This window comes from Prionailurus bengalensis, chromosome D1 (genome assembly GCF_016509475.1).
Source record: "Prionailurus bengalensis isolate Pbe53 chromosome D1, Fcat_Pben_1.1_paternal_pri, whole genome shotgun sequence".
Lineage (NCBI taxonomy): Eukaryota > Metazoa > Chordata > Mammalia > Carnivora > Felidae > Prionailurus > Prionailurus bengalensis.
In genome coordinates, this window is record NC_057346.1 from 93,788,986 (window position 1) to 93,807,298 (window position 18,313).

The window sequence follows — 18,313 nt, forward strand, 5'->3', positions numbered from 1 at the left end:
AAACACAGGAATATCATTGAATGGCTACATTCTCCCACATCCCATAAGTGACTTGGCCAAAACTGATTGGATAAAACAAATGGACCTCTCCAAGAAAACAGTGTTGTCTCAGCAGTTTGTAATTTGGCAAGAAGCAGAGACCAAACTTAGCATTTGCTCTTCTAAAGGAAACTTCCCTTGCACACCACCCCTTCTCCCGCCACCACGCATACCAGATCCTGATGCTTTATCACAAAGGATGGAGTTACTAGGCAGAGGGTATTGCTTTGGAAGTTCTGGGACCAAAACCTTGTTGAGAGGATTCAAAGGTATAGCTAGATTTAAAAAGCACTGTGAAGCACTGGTATTAATGCTCTCTTATTTACTATTATTAGAAATTAATAATGGTAATCCCTAAACTGGAAAAAAGAACTACAACTAAAAGAAAACTTTAAAAAAAAAAGTCTAAAGGAAAAAGAAATGATCGAATTCAACAAATTCAAGACACTGATTTACATACAAACATTGAAGAATAAAATAAAGCCATAATCAGTGTCTTACCATTTAGCACCTTATTTTTTTCATCTAATCCAGGTCTTCTGCTGTTTCTTATGAAGGGAGGAAGTGTCCTTCTGAAACATGATGCTGGAACATCTTCTGAGATATACCAGGCTCCATAAAGTCAGCTGTTTCCATGGTGTAAAAGGTGACTACAACCCACCAAATGTTATAATCCAGGCATTTTCACTAAAGAGACCATCTTTTTTCATCCTCCCACTGCATGAGTCCATATTTGGGCAATACGCACAATTAAAAGGCATAGTCTCTTTCCAATAGTCACTCATGAGTAAAAGGGCCACTTCATATAACTGCACAGGTTGTGCAAAATGTCCAACTGCAAGGAACACCTTCCTTTTCGTAAACAATATGCTTTGTGAACAGTGCCACTGAAGAGTCTGCGTGGCAAAGCCTGTAGTGAGCCTATTGGCAGCTATAAATTAGAGCATAAAATTCACACTAAAATATATTTATAGAACTATTTTCACAATGGCTATCCTCAAAGACAGCTATCACCAATATTGCAAAAACCCAACTAGAAATCATGCAGGTACTCCTACAACTGCATATGGTAATTAAAACCCCTTTCCTTTTGGCTCAGTTTATGGCTCAGTCATGGCAACAATGCTTACCTGGGTTAGTTCTAGAGGGATGACTGGCAAGTATATGTTTTCAATTAGGGAAAATGGAGAAACAAATTGCAAAGTAGTTCTGACACATTGGGTCCCTAAATGAAAAAAAATATTTAAAGGTGATTCCGATGGTGAAAATATTGGAAAAATGATGGCCTACACCACACACTGAATTGAAGGAACCTCTTCACTCTAAAAATGTGTTAGATCATTAGATCAGTCCACTCATTTGTTGGTGCTACCAAACTCATTGAGAACTCCTGACCATTATGTTAGTTAGATACGGGATACGACAAGGTGAGTAAGATGAGGCCCATATCCTAAAAGAGGTCACAGTCTTGTAGGTTTTAGCCAAATAAATAGGTGTTATAACAGTAATAAAAGCTATTATAGATTTATTATTATTAATTATTATTATTATTAAAGTAATCTCTACACCCAACGTGGGACTCAAATTCACGACCCTTAGATCAAGAGTTGCATGCTCTATGTACTGAGCCAGCCAGGTGCCCCTAAAGCTATTACAGATCTCTGAACAAAATGCTGGTGTACAGAGAGGATAGGGGGACTCTGCGGGTCTAGGGACACCAGGAGAGGTTTTTTCCAGAGGAGATAATTTGCTGTGAGATTTGAAGTATGAGTATATCCTAGGCACATCGATGAGGTCTCACGAAGTTTGAGCCAAAACTAGCCTAGGGTATCTCCAGAAGAATAAAATACTCAGTAGATTAGGCAGGCAAGGTAGTTCCTATTGCTATGAATAGGCTGGCCAGATTCTATTATCAAGAGAAGAATTTTGATTTTATCCTGTAAATGTATTTATAGAATATAGAGAATAGGATGTCCAGATTTATTTCTTAGGATGATCCTTTTAAAGAAAGAATGAATAATGGACTACACTGAAGAAGAGCTGGCGTCATCAGAAGACATCTAGGAGAGAAACAATGAAATCCAGGCAGGGGGACAAAAGAGCTGAGTTTAAGACAGAGAGTAGATTGATGATTGATTTGATGAGTCACTGGATATGAGGGAGGTAAAAGAGGTATTGATATCATTTGAAACTGAAAATATATAGGCTTCCAGAGGGCAAACAATCAGTTACAGTTGGGGTATTAAGTTTGTAAGGTCTACAGCAGACCAGATAAGTGAATAGGAGCTTGCTGGCAATGGAGACTTAGGAGCCACAAGGGGGGCTGAGGCCAAGGATTTAGTGTCATCTCTTAAAATAAGCCCAGGTGACATCTCCTAAGAATGCAGAGAGAGAAAGAGACAGACAGACAGACAGACAGAGAGAACATAATAGAATACAGTAGAGTAGAGTAGAGTAGAATAGATTCAAAGGAGGAAGCCTTCAACAGGAAGGCTGGAGGAGGGTGAAGTGAAATTAATAAAGGAAAGGATAGTGAGCAGCACCTTAAACTTCTGGAGGGGTTTCAGAAAGCCAGAGGTAGTAATGGCATCGACAGCTACAGACAGATCAATTATGATGAGACCTGAGATCAGGCATTGGGTGCCTCCCATTAGGAGCATCTCTGGTTTGTATGATATTGTAACTAAACACCAAACTTAATGTTAACATTGACATCATTTCCCATATAGCTTTGAACTTCCAGATACTCTCAGGGCAATTTGCAAAGCCGTTCTATTAGTATGTTGAGTGAGGTAGGGCAATTTCCCCCAAGTATTTCTTACTTGTCCCTTTCTCACTTAGGGACACACTTGGACATTATTGAAGACTGATAACAATATGCAAGGTATGTGACCTGAGCATCTCGGTATAACCTTTGTTTCAAGAAACAGGGAAAAGGAAGACTGTAGCCATCTCAATCTCAATTAAAATATTCAGACTGAGTACTAGGCTAGATGATGGTGAGCTGGCAAGTTTATTTGTTACCAAGTCAACAAGTCTGAATTTACTGATTCTCAGGTTCTAAAGCCAGAAGAAATATAGTTTCTATTTCTAGCTGCATTCATTAGTTGCTATATAACCTTAGACAAATTATTTAGCCTCTTTGTGTTTCAGTTCTCTAGATGAGAATTAAGCAGAAAGCTGTATAATTTTGACACAGTGCCTGGTGCATACCAAATGCTCAATAAATGGTAGTTCCTATTGCTATTAGGAAATTATCCTCATGATCTCCATAAGTGTTAAAAGCTTCCTTCCATGAGCATAGAAATCTACCATCAGCTGATGCCAAGGTTGAAATAAAAGTTTATTCATCTTACATAAGTTTTTTCATCATTTTTAGACTTCATTATAAAAATGACTGACATTAGCAGCATTATCAAAAGTAATATTACCAACTTTGATGGTAAGTTGGCAAAATCTTTCATTTACATATTCAGTATAAATATAAAGCAAAACACTGAAGAGACTTTCAGTTAAACATTCCCATTTCTGTGAAAAATAACCAAAGATTTCAATGAAAAGAAAGTGAGCTAGCGTTTATTGTGAACTGATCATGTGCCAAATGCATAGACATCTCAATGCTCCCAAAATAACTGCAAAAAAAAAAAAATCTCTATTATTACAGTTGAGGAAACTGAGGCCTAGAAAGGTTAATTTCTACTTAGGATCCACCAGCTAACAGGTGTGAAACAAATTTGGAATTCAATGTCTATCTATTCCAAATCCCATTATATTTCCCCTACAAACACTTTTAGAGATTTCCTTCACCTTTTTATCCTACGTGTCTACCATTATAACCTTCATTTTGCTTTCCTCTTAGAATACTATACTCTACATTTTAACAACTATTATCCCAAGATCAGGGATTAATATTTTCAGTTTCTAGAAATCCTGAATTCCTAGGTAGTCAATTATAAATTCAGAATCCAAAAATCTTAGCTTGAAGAAACCTTAGTTTTTACATTTAATAGAGGAGAATAGAAACCTGACCTAAATGAGATAAAATGACTCAAACAAATTGTTACAGTCCCTTACTGATAGCATCAAGAGTAGGAAAAATACACTGTATCACCCAACTTTCAGACCTCAAGATTTCCAACATAAGGGAGCCACTCAATAGATGCTTAATCTGTGTGTATGTGTGGGTACAGATATCACCACACACATGCACACACACACAGAGTCCGTACAGCCATTGGCATTTCTCATTAAGCCTCCCTAGATTCCTGAAAGCCAGGTTTCATGTTGGTAGGCTGGTGCGAGCACACAGATACACATGCGTTTGAGTTTTTTGGAGGGGATGTCTCCAACCAAATTCAATTAGCCATTCAAAGAATATCTACTGCATGGACACTGTTTGTCAGACACTCTTCTGAGATGCTGAAAACATGCCAGAAAACAAATACAACCCTCGCCGTCAGAGAGCGTTACAAGCACACTGTCTCAGCCACAGGATCTGACCGCCCAAATTTCAACTGTCAAATTTACATCTCCCCAGAGGAATCCTTTTGAAGAAACAGTAAGAGGCAAGAGAGTCTTGATCTCCCCGGAGACTCCTCCAAGACACCATTTATAAATCGTTAATTTTTTATGTCTGTGTGACAAAGTACTTGGCAATCTAAAGAAAGTTTATGTGGACACAGAGTATGTTTTCCATAATTCACAAGGTATGCTTCAGTTGTTTCTGGAGGGAATGACACTCACTAAAGCACTCCCAAATACACTTTAAAAGCGAGTTATCTTACCAAAACAAAACAAATGAGCAAAGGGGAGGAGGGGGAGAGAGAGGAGGAGGAGAGGGAAACCAAGAAACAAGACTCTCAACTATAGAGAACAAACTGACAGTTATGAGAGGGAAAGAGGCTGAGGGGGTGGGTGAATTAGGTGATGGGGATTAAGGAAGGCACTTGTCAGGATGAGGACCTGGAGATTCAAATAAAAACTTAGAAGAAAAAAAGTGTAGGATCTCGCCAAAAATAGTTGTACCCATTTGTGTTACTCTGACCCTATTAATGTATTTCTCCTTTTTAAAATCTATACCAACATGAATTTAGGTTAACTGCTTCCCTCAAACAAGACAATATCAGGGTTTTTTTTTTTTTTTGGTAAACTATGCATGAAACTGAAATCATAGATGCTCAATTTAAACGTGCACTTATTAAATGCCTACTGTACATAACATACGCGATCTGATTTCATCCTCATGGCAGTCAGTTCTATACGGGTGTTATTACCTCTAGTTTACAGATGAGCAAACAGACTCTGAGAGGTTAGATAGTGCATGTAACACTCATGACCCAGTGGAAAGCTGAATATTCAAATTCACTTATGACGCCAGAGTCCACATTTCACCTTTAAGAAGCACCCAAAAAAGTAAAATTTGTGAAATGGTAAGAACTTCCACCGAAGTGAAAATGATTAGCTTTAAGATGTTTTTCCAAAATTAACACAGATTTCAAACCGCTTTCCTAATTGGAAAGAAAACAGTATAGAATTCCAGTGGGCAATTCCTCAGCCTGACTTTCCCGTTATCACCCACAGATAAGATATCAAGAATAACAATAATTAAAACAGTAGGACTCCTTTTCCCCCGGAGAACAGGTCTCTGGAAACATGTTGACAAAAAGGACACAGCACAGGGCTGCTGTGGTAGACAATGAAATTATGAGCAATGACCGTGACTGGCTGCCTCAGAAAACCACTGGTAAGTTGATGTTGGAAGATTTGAACACACAAAGTAGAAGACAAGCATGTCTACATGGACTCTGGATTTCATTCCCCTGTCAGGCCCTTATCCTATCACAAAGTGAAGATTTTCAACTAACATAGAATTCATTATAATTAGGAAGGCTAGGCATTCAAATTGTGGACTTCGGGGCCTTAATATTAATGGAATTTTATACTAGCTACTTTAAGTTATATAATTGTCTAGAAACCTGTCTTTACTTTGAGCATTCCAGAGGCAGACAACGTAATTTATAGCTAAAATTATACATTTAATATACAAGAGCTATCACATGCAACTTTTAGACCGAAAGTATACACAACAGCATTATTTTTTGCTAAAATCTCTCTCAAGTATTATTTTTGCTGAGATTTATTTTTCTGTAACTTAAGGAGAAAATCTTGATTTTCAGCTTCGGGCTTGAAGCAGCATTTCCTATCTAAAGTGATCTATTACAGTCAATCTGTCCTGATAAGGCATCAAAAGAAGAATCTGGCAACTCCTGTAAGGTCAGTTGCGCATTCCCTAGTTCTCAAGTGTAGCCACTAGAACTGGTAAAGTGCTCGGCCAGCCTCTATTAATTCCCCAGCAAGTTAATCCAAATTAATCCAAGAACAACCATAACAAACAGCCTTCTTCAGAGGGTCTATTGTGCTTGGGGCTTTGCATAACATTACTTTCAAGTCACAAAGCAATTCTAATTTGCTGACATTATCATTCCCACCATACAGATGAGAACATTGAGGGTCAAAGAAAGTAAAGATATTGCCCAAAGGACACAGTGATTAAGTCAGAGAGGGGAAGATATTTGAAAAGGCAACCTCAAAACTTGCAAAATCCAGTAGTGTTATGGGCCTGTGGCCCTCAGCAGAATCCCAGTATACAAGTATCTACTCAGGAATGTTACTCAGTGGGTACGACCCTCAGCCCTGAGATAAGCTGCAGTGAGGTAACTTTCCTAGTCTAACATGGTCGAAATTCTTCCATCAGCCCACGAGCAAGTTGCCTAAAGTATTAGGCCAACTCTGAACGCCAAAAGGAAGGGGCTAACCCCCAAGCTGGCATGTCCCTAACTATAGTGTTGGTGAAGTGACTCACCGGCATGGAAAATGATGACACCCTTAGATGCTCCATCATCTCTAGATCTGAAGAACACGTTTAAGTGGAGGTGAGTGGGAGAACACGTTTCAGCCCACGACTTTAAACACATCTATACCCCTTTTCTCTCTCCGTCTGCCCTCCCCCACCATCCCCTTCTTTTCTCCCCTCTCTTTACAGAAAAGTTTGCAGGTGTGGAGGGCACAGAGAGGAGCTGACAAGGTTTAGGAGAGGGACACACTCTGAGATCTAATTGGAGTAGCAGTGAAGAAATTCTGAATTCCAGAAAAGAAAGAGAGAGAGGAAAGAAATAGAGAGGAAGGAAGGAAGGAAGGCAGGCAGGCAGGCAGGAAGGAAGGAAGGAAGGGAGGGAGACCTCCATTGATGGGCAGAGCCAGGCTGATTGCAAGACTGGATGGGTTTCCCACGTGAAGCCCAGAGCTGAGCTGTCCAGTAAAAACAATCAAAGTTCACTTTTTTTTTTCCTTTTTCTCTTTTGTCACCTGTGCTAAGTTGCAACTGAGCAGAAACTTGAGATAACTTGAGTAAATCTATGATCACAAGTGGTGACTTCATTGTGGTCACGTAAAAACAAAACAAACGAGTAAACAGAAAACCTGCAAGGAATTTTAAGATATGCTGAAACCTACAAGGACTCAGAGGAGAAAAAGAAAATCCTGCACGATTATTTTCATAGGTTGGTAAATTTATTGCCCGATCTGTGTCCCAACAGGAAACATGTGCCCAGAAAAATAAATTAAAGAAGTGCTCAGCTGTAGGCTAGTTTAGTTAAGGAGTAATGAAAAGGATAAGAATAGATTATGTGAGTGTAGGAACAGACTCAGATGCTTTTAGCAGGGTGTTTCTGGTTTCTGTTATGATCTCTCTAATATAAATCTAACTCCATGGTTCTTAATGACTCTCCAGGGACCACCACTCACCAGATTAAATGTGCCCAACACCAAGAAGGGACCCAGGAGATTTCTGCCTCTTATCTCCTTTGGGACATACCAGAGTTGAGGATCTTTTTTTTTTTAGTAGTATTAAAACTAGGGTTATCTGAGCTCTGCTATTAAAAAAAAAAAATCTAAGAAAGGATATGAATAATGGAGATGGGCTACTTTTAAGGTCCAAAGTAATAGGAGTCTACTTCAAGCTCTCAGGACAGTTTCCTTCCTTGACCCTTCTAGATAAAAATGGCAGCTGTGGGGACAGAAGTAGCCCGGTCATATATGGTTGATTCCTATCCGGCTTGGATCCCAAACTGACTTTTGCCTGCAGTTCTAAGGCTTGTGTGAGTCACCTGTCTCATAAGGTTTGGCTGTTACCCAGAGTTATAGCTTGTCTAGGCCTCAGTTTCCTCCTTTTATTGGCATGAGACCTCTGAGGAGTCTTCTGGCTCTAAAGTTATAGGAGTCTATGATTCTGATAAAAGGCCCCCGAGAGGAATATAGAAGGATGAAGAGGAAGAGTTCTGTTAAACAAAAAATTAAAAGCCAGCTCCATGACCCTGGAAACTATGGAGGAGGAAGGAGATGGAAAGAGGGGTGATCCTACAGGAGATGGAAAGAGGGGTGATCCTACAGGCCCCCAGGCTCTCCAAGCATTTTCAAGCTTCTCTTATTTTTCTTTAGTGGCCTCTCTCTCCCAAGACAAAGCTGGCACCTGAGAAGCACTGGGGCTTAACACACAAACCTTTTCTTTAGCTCCTTATCTAAGTTGCCACAGGACAGTAGATTTCTGCCTTTTTTATCAAGAGCCCCGTTTTGGTGATGTTAGAAACATTTCTGGCAAAACCCAAGCCAACTGCCCAAGCCACCTTCGATCTACGTATAGCCTCTCCGTTATCCAAAGAAGTGGTTAGTTTGAAGGAGGTTAGGTTGAAGAGAAGTGGGTCCTCCTTCTCTTTCTTAGCACTGGTGAGAACCTAGGTAATCTGAGGACCACACTGGAGCATGTGTGTGCAATACATATGGGGCAAACGCAGCCACCTCTTTCCACCACTTCCTCCCCCATGCCCACTCGCCCTCCCTCAATCCACCCACCCGCCAGAAGCCAGAAGCCATCCTTCATCTGCTCGGTGTATTATCATATTTTTGTGTTAATACATTCTGTTGATCTGCAATGTCAGGTTGGATAATGAAATTTAAATTGGGTCCCTTCGATTTCCAATGGCTAAACATTTGTGCATCTAACTCCAGGGCTGCCCTGCAACTTAAAGGCATTCTAGAGTGTCAGTCACACAGCACAGGCACCCCACACTGCAGCGCCTTTCTTGGGGAGATTTTTTTTCCCCTGGTGAAGATTTGCAAAGGCCTTTGCCCAGGATGCAGACAACCTGCATCATTATAACAAACCGGCTCATTGGTGAGCACAAGCTGAGGGAACATATGCCTGGGCCACCCTCTCCTTATTTCCTGGCCCCCAACAGCCAGGTCTTTAAAAATCACACTGAAAGGGGTGAGGGGATATAGGAACCGGGATTGCTAAATTAATGTGCATTTTCTTCATCAATAAAATAAGAAAATAAGGATCACTCACTGTATTTCAGACTGATCACAGCAACATCCAGATGGAAATCCAGGTGGTTAAGAACAAGCGAAAACACATGATCTTGACACCAAAAAGAAAGAAAGAAAGAAAAAAAAAAGGTGGGGGGGAGGTCGATGAAGAAAAATCCAACTGCAATTATCCATCAATTTTAGTCAACATAGGCACAAATCCAACTGTGCTCTCTGCTGGTTTGTCTCCCCCAATCAATGCCTCATTCTGCCGCGGTCAACTTTTCTTCTCCGAAATTTCTTTGCAGATGTATTATTAATTCCCTCTCCTCTTGTGGGAAATTCAAAAAGAAGAGAAAACACCACCATAGCAGGTCTTTACTTTCCTAAAAAAAAAAAGCCCCAAACTTTCAATTCCAAAAATATCTCCTTGGCTTACTTTCTCCTTTATAGAGAAAAACGAACATACTTTTTCTTTGTGGATCCTCCGTTCTCCATTTCCAATCATCCTTTGGGGAGGGGGGGGGCAGCTGTTTTATTATTATTTATTTATGTCAGAACACACCAAGCCCCGTGGGTCCGACACTGGTTTATTTCATTTTTCAAGGCTGCCTGTGGGCACATATACACATTTGTGTTAAGATCCAGGTCTCACAAGGAAAAGCTTCCTCCTTCCTTTTCTCTTGCACAATCAGTTTATCCACGGCGTTCGGTTCCAAGAGAGAGCCGCGTCCCGCATCCTTCATTTTTGCAAGGCACCCAACCGCCACCGCCACCGAAAAAGTCTCCTTTTACATCACTGATTCCTCACCCCTTGCTCCCCCTTCGAAGAATTTGGGGATCAACTCCCCCCACTCGCCACCCTTCCGGCCGGCCCCTTCTCCAAAGATCTGATTAGATTTCTCATCACAACCCAGTGCGCAATTGGATTTTTGATTTCAGCCACCCGGCCAGCCACCTTCCCCTCTCTCTCCAAACTCCCTGTTATATCCTGTCTCCTTCCCTCCACCGCCTCTGCAATTTCATAATCTCACGTTAAATGGAGTGCGGGGGGCGGGGGCGGGGGCGGGGGCGGGGGTAGTGGAGGAAAATTTCAAGGCTCCGTCAGCTGTCAAGAAGAAACCCATTCCTCTCCCCCCCCCCCCGCTACTTTTTTTTTCTTCTTCTTTTTTTTAAGGCTCGGGGTGGCTTTCGTTTCCTCTGTCCCCGCCCCCACCCCCGGCACCCGGTCCAGATCCTCCAGGTGTTGCAGAACTCCGCGATCAGCGCCGGGATCACGGGGGAGACGCGTGACGCGGTCCCTCGCCGGTGGCCCCCGCCAGCCCCGGGGTCCCCTTCTCCTCCATCAGCGGGCAGCGCATCCGGGGGCGCCGCGGCGAAAGAAGTTCAAACTGGGCTTTTATTTCAAACGGGCAAGGCGAAGTGAGGGGGACCGACGGGGTGTGAGGCAAATTTAGAAATCGTAATAATAAGGAAAGAAAAAAAGGAAAATAGAAAACGGAACGAAGGAGGTTGAGAATTTTGTTAAATCCCTAATCGCGGGCTCCTCGCCTCCTTCTCGAAGGAAACTGCAGCTTTGATCTCATTTCCAGCTGCGTCGGGTGCATTTTGGAGCCACAAGTTGGTCTCTCTTCGCGCAGACCTTCCCGACGCTGGCGGGTCCTCCGCGAGGAGACGCGTTCCCGGGAGCGCAGCTGCTCCGCGCCGTCCTTAGCGCCATCGCCCTGGCTCGCGGCTCCCTGCGCGGCAGAAACCCCGGTCCCCTTCCATCCACTCCGGCCTCAACTCTCTTCCTCCCCCGCCCGCTCCCCTCCCGCCCCCCGCCCTCCCCGCTCTCCCCGGATAAATAAATGCGCTCCTTGTGCCCGCGGCAGCCTTTCTCCCAGCCAGTGCCACGTCCTGACGTTTTGGGTCCTAGCTCCCCAAACCTCCTCTCGGACTGCAGTCCCTTTCCTCCTCTGCCCCTCTTTCTTTCCCCTTTTCCCTTCCCTTTCTCTGCTTGTGATCAGTAAAATACAATTACCCAATTACCTCCCATCATCTTAGCACTGATTGGTCAATTGCATTAACACTTGAAGTCGGGGACGAGGGGATTGGAGCCTCTGCGGTGTGGCACTGCTGCCACCTGGAGGGCAGAGCCGGAACAGCTGAATTTCAAAGCAACCCCCACGCTCCGAGAGGTTAGTAATAGGCAAAGAAACTCAGGGATTTGTGTGGGAGAAGTTGTCAATTTTTTTCTAAAAGCCTGCCTGTTTTCATCCCGAAAGCCAGGAGTTGGAGCTACAAAGGGGAAGACATTGAAATCAAATCACCACTAGGATTCAAAAATATCACCAAACACACAAAGCTGTTGCTTTTCAGATTGCTGTGCAAGAGACTCTCCTCTCCCTAGCCAAGCAGGCTGGTCACAAGGTAAGGATTAACACGGTACTATTACCCAGGACAGGATAGGCTGATCAGAAGGCATCTAGGAGTAACCGAAAAGCTGCTGGGAAGGGAGACTGTGGTCCAGGAGGATAATCTCAACACGAGAAAGCACTGTAAAGGCGAGATAGGAGCCTTCAGCCTATGCAGCGTTGCAGTAAATTGGCCTGTTCAGTTTGTACAAGACATCCAGGACAGCTTGACAACTCAATTCCAACATCCTTCCTCCTGGTTGTGGGCTTTTCCATCAACTCCTGTTAAGGGGTCGGGGTGGGGGTGGGTGGGGTGGGCCAAGTGCCACATTTCAATTTCGCAGGGTATTCTTAGAAACATGGAGGGCCCAGGAAATAAGTATTAGTACTACATTCATGTTGGTTTCTTTCTCCACTATATAATTGTCAATAAAAAAGTGTGTATGTTGGAGGAGAAGGGAAAATACATATATTTCAGGCTCCCTAATTAATGATCTTTGTGCTGATTTTATTTTTGAGAGATCAGAATACGTACTTGGCTTTAAAACAATTTAAACAAAGTGAGTTCATCAGAATGAGAAATGTCATTAGACAAAAAGATTTTTCCTAAGGGAACATCAGAGGCATATCCAACTTGACACCAAGTGTTTTTTTTTTTTTTCTTTCCTGTTCCCTTTATACTACATGGATTTTTTTCCACTTAGCATTTGAAAATGAAAAGAGAATTACATTCATACATGTATTTGGGTACTAAGCACATGCTGTAATATGTGTCTCAAATGTTCAGACTCGGTAAGGGGAAAGGCCTTTCTTTACCCATGGATTGTGATTTATTATAATTTCTACATCTTTTTGAAAAGCTCTGATGGAGTTATGAATTGCATCAACATGTAAATTTCTTGAGGGGTAATGGCATCGCTTCCAGGTTTAAATAAATGCTGTATTGATTGACTTAAAACATTAATGGGCAGTTGACTGTAACTTTGTCTTTTGAAGCTCTTACCCTTATATGCCAATTACAGTTTATCAACTAATAAACCATTAAAAAGTACACTTACTAGTTACTCTAGATAGCTTCAAAGGAGTCTACACTGGGGTTCTGAAGTAAACTAGAAGCCATTTGAAATGCAAATTTCCTTTTTAGGGACTTTGACAGCAAGGGAAAGGCCAATGATTTGTTTTTCAAAGCTGATTATTAGCTACCTACCAGACATCTTTAAAGCCTTTCAGAATGAATTAATCTATCAAACAAAGCAGCAGGGAAGGATCAGTGCTATTTAGCCAAAAAAGAAAAAGGAAGGCTTCCCATCCCTGTTTACCTTCTTATTCTTTTTCCACATCAGCTACCCATTCACACTATAGGACCTTGCATTAGTCATTTGGTTTTCATTTTTTGATTCAGACTCAAACCAGTGATTATGGGGCATCTATATGGCGTACTCTTTTGCTGACTTCTCATATACATCAACTTATTTAAAACTCAAAACATCCCCTTGAGAGATTTTTAAAGATGGAGAAGGGGACGCTAAAGCCACATACTTGGTAAATGCCATAGACAAGTTTTGAACCCAGATCTATTCAATAACAATTCTCCTAGTTTTGCTACTACTTCTAAGTAGTATGGGGAATGCATCTCAGACCGTCACCGGCATTCAGGCTACAGTTATCAACTCTGGAGGTGAATGTGTAACCTGTGGGGAGACGAAAATGCCACTTTTGTCCCTGAATGATCTTACTCAAGGAGAATTGAAATGAGTACTAAACAAGCTAACCATCGTACAAATACACATGCAAACTAAATTGTTGTTTAGCAATGATGTAAATATCAACAAATATATAAATATCTGTTCACTAGAAGTTGCCAGGAACTGTCAACAAAGACAGGGTATGTGTTCAAGTAGAATTCTTTATATAAGTTCTTTTAGAGGAAATAATTACCCAATGAGCAATGGGATCGGTCCCATTGTCACACTTCCGGTTAGTCCATCTGAGTTGCCAAAAGCTTGGGGTGGACAAATGCCATTAAAATGAGATAGCCCTGGCAAAGAGGAACATGGTGCTGACATGCCAGGTTTGTCTGGGGGCATACAGAATCCTGTATTTGTTTTCCTCTCCTGATTTATAGGCATTTGGTTGGTGAAATGAAACTACCATGTTGTTTCCCTGTGTGCTGGTGACTCTACCTGGTGTGATCTTCAGCAAACAGCAGAGGACAGCATCTTGTAACCAGAAATACAAAATAGCAAACAGAAGGAATTCAGTAACTTTGCTTAAACATTGAGAAAACATGGACGTTTCTGTTGTGTTTATTAATTTGATTTCACAGGCTTTAGGCCACTGTATTCAATTCAAACACTTAGGATTTGGGTGTTTAGGTTATCAATTCTGGGAATAGATAGTCCCTTTCACTCTCAATTCTATTAAACAGGGACACAATATCCTGTGGGATAATCGTATGAAGCTTGCCTCTATCGTCACACATAATGACATGTGAATTAACTTTTTTAGATCAACTTCTTTTGAAAACTACTTTAATGATAAAAATGCCGTATTTCGTGGGAACTTACTACATGTGTTATGCCATACAAAATGTTATGCTAGACAAGAATGTTGTATTTTAGAACTATAAGATATCCTAATGGTTATTCCTTCTTTGTTCCTTGAAATACAGATGAAGATACTAAAGTCCAAGTAGCTTTGCAGATTTGTTTCTACAATGGCTACCTCTCCACCCAGTTTCTACCCCATATGGTCTTACTTTTTGGTGCTTCCCTACGTTAAAATTTTTTTTAGCAATAACTGGCATTATGTTCTAAGTATGTTATAATAACTGGTATGTTCTAAGTATGTTATAAATGTCAATTCATGCAATCCTGTAAATAATTTTATGAGGTAGGTGTAATTAATTACCATCCCATTTTATAGATAATGAAAGTAGAGTTGAGGGCACCCAGCTAGAAAGTGACAGAGGCAAGATTTTTAGCTCAGATTATTTTGCTTCAGAGATCATGGTTTTAACAGATACTTCCTGTTATGATACTAGGATGGAAATGATTTGCTTATATCTGTATTCATCCCCCACCCCCCGCCGCCCAAAGCATGATTGATTTAATGAGAATTTTTTTTGTTATTTCTAATATTGTGTACATAATTGAATAAGTGTCTAAGACTATATGACATTAGAAAATGGGGGAATATATGTCTTTTGCCTCTTACTGGATATTCTTTTCACTGTGGTACACAAAAATGTTAGAAAGATGACGTACTTACTGCAATTACTAAATAGAAAAAAAAACTAATAAAAGATGTAACCACGTAAAATAATAACCAGAGAATTATAACTTTTGTATCAGCTAGCAATTGCTGCATAGTTAACCATCCCAAAGCTTGGTAGCTGAAATCAGTTATCATTCATTTTCTCTCATGAGTCTATAGGTCAGTCAGAGATTGGTTAAGTGGCTCTTCTGATCTTGGCAGGGATCACTCTTAGCTGATATAAAATAGACTCAACTTGGGTCACTGGGGCAGCTCAGCCCCATTTTGTATGTCTCTCTTCCTTCATCAGCTTGGCCTAAGCAAATTTCTTGGCGTAGTAGACGTCCAAGAGAGGAAGCAGAAAGGCATGGGTGCTTTTGTATGAATCACATATGGTGACTTTCTGTTGGCTAAAGCAAATCACTTAGTTGAGCCCATTGTCCAGGGATGGGACAGGTCATCCTACCCCCAATGTGGGGCGACTGTAAAGTTACAAGATAAAAGAGAGTGAAGAATCAGAGCAATCATTGCAATGAACCCCAACTTGTATACACTACAAATAAGAAATTTCCTTCACGATTACTGGGATTTATAGGAAAGAAAATTCTCTACATAAGGGATCAACTGGTCACTTATTTATTTCAACAGATGGATATTAACTTCCCATTATGTGTCATGCATTATGAAAGTTATCACTGACTCCTCTGCTACCCCCATTATCCTGGTCACATCTGTTGATGTTAATTCAAAACTGGCTCAACATCTGCCCAATTTGCCCAGTTCTTTTTACTGTATTACTTTGGGAGACCAGGCTCAGGTTCCTCTGTGGACCCTTTGCCACCCCATCCCTACTTCCAGCTAGCTTCTGAAAAAGAAAAGCTGACGAGAAAGTTAAATGGAAGAGACAATAAGCAAAAAATAGGTTCCATATGTGCAATAACAAGAAACCACAACAATGGGAAAACTATTTGTGTTGCATAGGACGAAGAATTCCTACTCTAAATGTGTAACTACTTGTTAGAAATAACCATTAGAAATAAATGAGAAAAACAAAACTAGCCTTACAGGTGAGTGGAGAAAGATACATTACAAGTCAGTTTGCAGAAGAACTGGCTATTTGAACACTTACTGATACCCATGTCATTTAGCACAGTGCCTGGTTCTTTGGCCTCTTACAACATTGTGAATGATGGATGAATGAACTATTTACTTGGGGAAGGAAAGCGGGTGAATAATAGGTCTGCCAGTTACAAGCAATGGTGATACAATATGGACAGATTTTTACCAGCCGTAAGTGTACAGAGCTTGGGGAGAAGAGGAAATAGTAGCTACCTGTGTGTGGGGGCAATCCTAGAGGACTTCACAAGTAGGACATGTAAATGGGCTAAGAGCTTCATGAATGTTAGCATACGGTTGATGGATGCAGGACTGCCATTTTGCAGCTGGAGAACAAGGAATAGGGTGCATTCCAAGAAAAAAACAATTTGTGTCCCAAAGATGAGCAAGGCTTAAGACGCTCTAAATTATGTACTTAGCCATGGGAGAGGTGATCAGACTATTGGATGCCATGGAGAGATCAAGAGAGTTCAGATTTTCGAAGTAATCTTAAAATGTTCCTTCTAAGAGAATATCAACTGCAAATGATGTCTGGGAAGGAAGGGCAACAGTGAAAGGAAGGGATCTTAAGGGAGGATCCTTCCTTTCTCAGACCCACTAGGCAACGTGACAAATTTTAGGAGTGACTTAAAGGAATAAGAAGAAAGCTGACAGAGACAATTGCATGACAATTTGGCAACCAATTCTAAATCAATTTAGATCCAATTACATTTTGGAAATCCTTTTTAAATGGTGACCCAAGCACTTGTAGAACACAGTCTCCTTTATCAAATGTTTCTAGGGGAGATGGTATCTGTGTATAGAAACTACATGGTGGCATTTTTGTACTGTCTAACTTAGGATTCTTTGCACCAAGAAGAAAATTGGCCATAAAGGTATCTTTAAAACTCCACCAGGAATTAGTTGATGGTGTGAATCCAGTTGTGTAATTTGAGAAGACAGCTGTATTTTATCTAGCTAAATCAGCACTTGATACTAAACAACTCCTAAAGAATGTCACTTTACTTCAGCATTAGCCATGCAGTGCAGATTCAAGAAATGATAGCTTTGTTTCTCCCACCGTATTACCATTGTGTTTTGAGGAAATGAAGTGCATAGATTTCAAAATTCAGTTCTCTTCACATTGAAGATGCATTAGCACATCTGTGATTCCAGGCTTCCAGCTGATTTAGTAGCACATGATTCAAATAATGTTAAACGATCTGCATTTTTAAATATCCAGGTTTCTAACATGCACAGCATTTTTGAGGAAAGTAAATGACCAGGAGAAGCTGCAGATTGGAAAATAAATCATCTATTGTGTTTACATGGAAAGTGAAAATAACTTTATCACTCGAATGAAATAATTCCCTAAATGCCAAAATAAGCATATATAAAGAAATATTACTCCGACTCAACTTTCAAAACGGGAGGGGGTTGGGAATCCTTTGATTCACGACACAGATGGTTTTTAAAGCCGTCCACAACTGTATGAGTTTTGTAAGGAAATGTGATGTAAAATAAGTATCCCTGTGGAAGATGGAAATTGTGAGGCGTGTTGTGGAGTTGTGGTCCTATTGAATGGAGTGAACCCTGGGTGGCTGCTATGTGATTGAGTGTTTCGCATTTTACTACAACCTGCCATTGACAATCTTCCTGGAAAGGGTTTTTATTAAACGTTTAAAAATCTTGTGGGAGTTCATATTTTCACTACGATAACAATTATGCCCACATGGCAGAGGGACCTAAATAGATGTTTTTCCGAAGAAGACAAGAGAAGAGCCAACAGGTACATGAAAAGATGCTTAATGTCACTAATCATCAGGGCATTGGGAATTAAACCCACAGTGAAATACCATCTCACACCCATTAGAATAGCCATTTTCACTCTCCCTCTGTCTCTCAAAAATAAATAAAGATTGAAAAGAAAATTTTTTAAAGGGGCCCCTGGGTGGCTCAGTCGGTTGGACATCCGACTTCGGCCCAGGTCATGATCTCACGGTTTCGGCCCCGTGTCGGGCTCTGGGATGATAGCTCGGAGCCTGGAGCCTGCTTCAGATTCTGTGTCTCCCTCTCTCTCTGCCCCTTCCCTACTCACACTCTGTCTCTCCCTGTCTCTCAAAAATAAATAAACATTGAAAAAAATTGAAAAAAATAGAATAGCT

The 18,313-nt window shown here is 41.0% G+C and overlaps 1 protein-coding gene across 5 annotated transcripts in view; it reads right to left on the minus strand.

Moving 5' to 3' along the window:
• The window catches only part of LRRC4C (leucine rich repeat containing 4C), a 1,209,844-nt gene that overhangs the window by 155,185 nt on the left and 1,036,346 nt on the right, over positions 1–18,313 (minus strand). For 3 of the 5 annotated variants that reach the window (XM_043580991.1, XM_043580990.1, XM_043580987.1), the window contains exon 1: positions 9,443–11,186. The exons of the other annotated variants lie outside the window; for them this stretch is intronic. The gene's annotated coding sequence lies outside the window, so the exon portion shown is untranslated. Of the gene's footprint in view, positions 1–9,442; positions 11,187–18,313 lie in introns of those variants that run through there. 5 annotated transcript variants of the gene reach the window in all.